This window comes from Dromiciops gliroides, chromosome 3 (assembly GCF_019393635.1).
Source record: "Dromiciops gliroides isolate mDroGli1 chromosome 3, mDroGli1.pri, whole genome shotgun sequence".
Taxonomy (NCBI): Eukaryota; Metazoa; Chordata; class Mammalia; order Microbiotheria; family Microbiotheriidae; genus Dromiciops; species Dromiciops gliroides.
Window position 1 is genome coordinate 167,910,799 of NC_057863.1, and position 4,342 is coordinate 167,915,140.

The 4,342-nt window shown below is 37.3% G+C and overlaps 1 non-coding gene across 1 annotated transcript; it reads left to right on the forward strand.

The window, feature by feature from the left end:
- The first annotated feature begins 1,228 nt into the window (after nucleotides 1-1,228).
- Nucleotides 1,229-1,335, forward strand: LOC122752155. Its single transcript, XR_006355951.1, has one exon. It is a non-coding gene; the product is annotated as a U6 spliceosomal RNA (small nuclear RNA).
- The last annotated feature ends 3,007 nt before the right edge of the window (nucleotides 1,336-4,342 follow it).

Sequence of the window (4,342 nt, forward strand, 5' to 3'; positions counted from 1 at the left end):
CAACCGCCCTCCTCTGTTCATACTTGGTTTAGACCAGCTGCTTTTCTTCTGTTTTCTACAATGCCCATTTCACTTCTTTTATAAGCAGGTCTTGAACTGTAATGTTCAAATCCAAGTGTGGTGGCACCATTGTCCTTGATGTTGAATAGAATTGTTATTAAAAAATCATTGCAGATCTTTTCCATATTTTATCTGTTTGTGGTTTCATCTGATTTGTTTAAATAGGTCATATTGGAATTGTTTTTATTACTCCTCATATCTTTTTCTCATTTTTATTCTTTCTTCAAGCTTTGATCTTTAGTCTGACAAATCAGCAGTCTTATCATATACAGAGAGCTGATTTAGGAATGACTCCCACATTAGTAACAACTTGTTTCCTGCCTGCTAAAATATAAGCAATTAAAAAAAAATGTCATCGAATCCTTTATATACCACCATCTTCTGAAAGCAAGTATTCACAAATATATAGGTATGAGGTTTCTACATACCCTACAAGCTGTTGACCTCTCTCATTCCTTATTCCTGAACCTTGTCTTCTCATATATTTCACTTATCTCCTCTATGATCACCTTTATATTAAAGTATCAATATATATTTTTATTTAATTTAAAGGATCTTATAAAGTTCTTTGTAGAGTTTGTCTCCCTCATCCTCACAATTATCTTTTTTAAAATACTTATTATGAACACCACAATATAAAATCACCAAATAGACCATGAAATGGTTCTTGTCTGGGTACTCATATTAAAACCAAGCCTTGCAAATCCTTTATTTGTCTCTCTGAAAAGAATGTATGAAACATTGTTCCATTTAACTGCACTTTTGATCTTTGAGCTTCATTTATAATGAGAATGTCAAGATTGATAGAATTCAATTCATTCAGTAGAATATCGACTCTTTTTGGTCACTGGATAAGATAGTTAGAATAACAACACCAAAATTAATGTTTTAATTAATGATGGTCTGAATACTAATACATTTTCAGCACCCCTTGCCCCCTTTTCTACCCCTCTGCCACCATAAGAATGAGGCTACTCTGGGGGTATCTAGGTGGTGCAGTAGATAAAGCACCAGCCCTGGCTGGATTCTGGAGGACCTGAGTTCAAATCTGACCTCAGACATTTGACACTTACTGACTGTGTGGCCCTGGGCAAGTCACTTAACCCTCATTGCCCTGCAAAAAAAATAATAATAAAGAATGTAAGCTCCTTGAGGACAGGCATTATTTGTGCTCGCTTTGGCAGCACATATACTAAAATTGGAACAATACAGAGAAGATTAGTATGGCCCCTGCTCAAGGATGACACGTAAATTTGTGAAGACTAAGGCTACTCTGAACTGAGGACCATTTTCGATTTTTCATTGTTTCATGGGTTGTCATTCACAAAGGACTCGTCACCAAGTGTGCAGGCTACCGGTGATGAGCCTCTCTGTGCTTAGTTGGGCTGGTCCTCAGAAAGAGAAAGTGTTGGGGGCAGCTAGGTGGCGCAGTGGATAGAGCACCGGCCCTGGATTCAGGAGGACCTGAGTTCAAATCTGGCCTCAGACGCTTGACACTCACTAGCTATGTGACCCTGGGCAAGTCACTTAACCCTCATTGCCCTGCAAAAAATAAAAAAATAAAAAGAAGGAGAAGGAGAAGAAGGAGAAGGAGGAGAAGGAGGAGAAGAAAGAGGAGAAGAAGAAGGAGAAGGAGAAGGAGAAGGAGAAGGAGAAGGAGAAGAAGGAGAAGGAGAAGGAAAAGGAGAAGGAGAAGGAGAAGGAGAAGGAGAAGGAGAAGGAGAAGGAGAAGGAGAAGGAGAAGAAGGAGAAGGAGAAGAAGGAGAAGGAGAAGGAGAAGAAGGAGAAGGAGAAGAAGAAGGAGAAAGTGTTTTCAGCTTAGCAGAAGTGTTTCTTGAGTCTTGGGAGTTCCCAGGGTAGTGACCCTCTCTATGATGAGGTATATAGTAGAACTATAGTAGTTTTGGATACTATATATATTTTAATGGAATCTTAAATTTTATATGCCTTTTTTTCTAAATTGATATCACAATACTGACATATTGAGTTAAAATCTACTAAGTTCCCCGGGTCTTTTTCTTTCTTTTTGTTTTTCTTTTTGATGTTCTATTTCTAGGTCTGACTGAAAGTACAGTGGTCACTCACAGGCCTAATCCCAATATTGTTGGAAGCTTGAGCCTGCTGTGTTTTTCCAATCAACTCTGCTTCACTTTTCCTTAGTCAGCCTGATGACAGCCTTTTCTTTCCGGAGGCTCATCATATCGGTTGGTGCCAGACTTAAGTACATACTGAAGATTCAGTCATGACTCTTTGTGATCCCATTTGGGGTTTTCTTGTCAGAGATACCAGAGTATTTTGCCTTTTCCTTCTCCAGTTTACTTTACAAATAAGGAACTGAGGCAAACAGAGTTAAGCGACTTGCCCAGAGTCACATAGCTAGTAAGTGTCTGAGGCTGGATTTGAACTCAGGGAGATGAGTCTACATGCCTCAGACTCCTCAAGAGCAGAGACTGCAAGCATGTATCACAGCTATCCCTAACTCCTCAGCTTTCTTCCAAACCAACAACTGGTTATTGAATTACTTTAGTTCAGGACTAAGCTACTCATTAACTATAATCTTCTAATATATGAAGTCACATAAGACTTCACTTTAAAAAAAAAAAGCAGGGGCAGCTAGGTGGCACAGTGGATAGAGCACCAGCCCTGGAGTCAGGAGTACCTGAGTTTAAATCTGGCCTCAGACACTTAACACTCACTAGCTGTGTGACCCTGGGCAAGTCACTTAACCCCACTTGCCTCAGTAAAAAAAAAAAAAAAAAAGCAAAGGAATTTATTTCACCATAATTTGTTTTCCAAAAGTGTATATAAATCTGTATTCATATTTCTAAGGGTGTATAAACATATATGTAGATAGATAGATAGATACACTTTTGGAAAACAAATATATAATATATGTATAGTTAAGTTATATATACATACACACATATATTTCCCCTTTACATGGAAAAATCCTATTACTCATAAGGTGGCTCATTTCCTTCTGATATTGATATACATACATACACACACACACACACGTATATATACATTAGAATATCTATGTATTTGTAACCAGAGTGAATGTTAGAAGGTTTCTCTATCTATCCCACTTTACAGTGTCTTTCTTTTCATTGCTTCTTTCATTACGACTCTTAATTTCTCACATCTTAACCATGAATCTCTCTCTTCATCTTAGGACAAACAAGCATGAGTTAGATGTTCTGTTTGTCTTGGACTTATAATTCCGTGAAGTCAGTAGGGACTGGTCAACTGAAGCCTCTCCATATGAAAATCACTTTAAAAGTATAAAGCAAAGAAGTATTCCACTTTTGCACTCTTTCTGAATCCACAGTTTCCCTATTACATATAAAAGAGAGTATTCCAAAGAGAATGCCCCCAAAGTGGTTAATTAACACACAAACCACAAATGTCTGAGTATCATAAATATTCAGCCCGTGATGTATAATATGATAAACTCTGAGTGGATACCATAGGGTTTTATCTCTATAGCTATCTTGAGTTGGATATTTACAGTAAATTACAGCTGCACATACTTTACTCCATTGCCATATGTTTTATTATTCAACCAGATGTAGGTCATAAAACTGTTTTATCTATTTTGTGGTTTGGTTAGTACTAATAAAATAAACTACAAATACCTGACTTATAGCTGTTCTGGTATCTTTGCACTCCAGTGAGGTGTGATGCTGATGCCTGATGAACTAAAAATGTTCTCAAAATTAAAGTGCAACAAGAAAGATACACTTCTTTCCCTAGAAGATTTCCTAAAGACTCTTGCAATTTGAAAGACCCTTGCTGAGTTGGGCTGAGCTGTGCAATGACTTATTTTTCTATTGATTTCTAGGCTGATGGACCATAACCTTCATTGATAGTTCATTTTGGCTTTCTCTAGACTGAAAAGGAAATAGCATTGAGTCTGTTTTGTGCCTTGGAGCCTGCATTATTGATATTCTTTAATCATTATGTTGGAGAATAAAGTTACTATTCTGTTGCAATTATTATATATCCTCACCAGAAAGTATTCAGTGAAACCAAAATAGATGATGCAGGCCCCCTGAAGGGCAGCCTCGCTGCTGGTCTCTGTAATGCTAAGTACAATACACGGAATAATCCCTAGTCATGCTGTTTTTTTTGGCAATGGTTATGCACAAGCAATCTTTCTAAAGTTTTCACAAGTGAAATGATCATAATGGGCATTTTCACCTAATAGGCGTTGTCAAGATGGAGTGAGAGTAACTTTTCACCTAATAATATACTAAAAATAGCAATTTAAAAAGAAGAA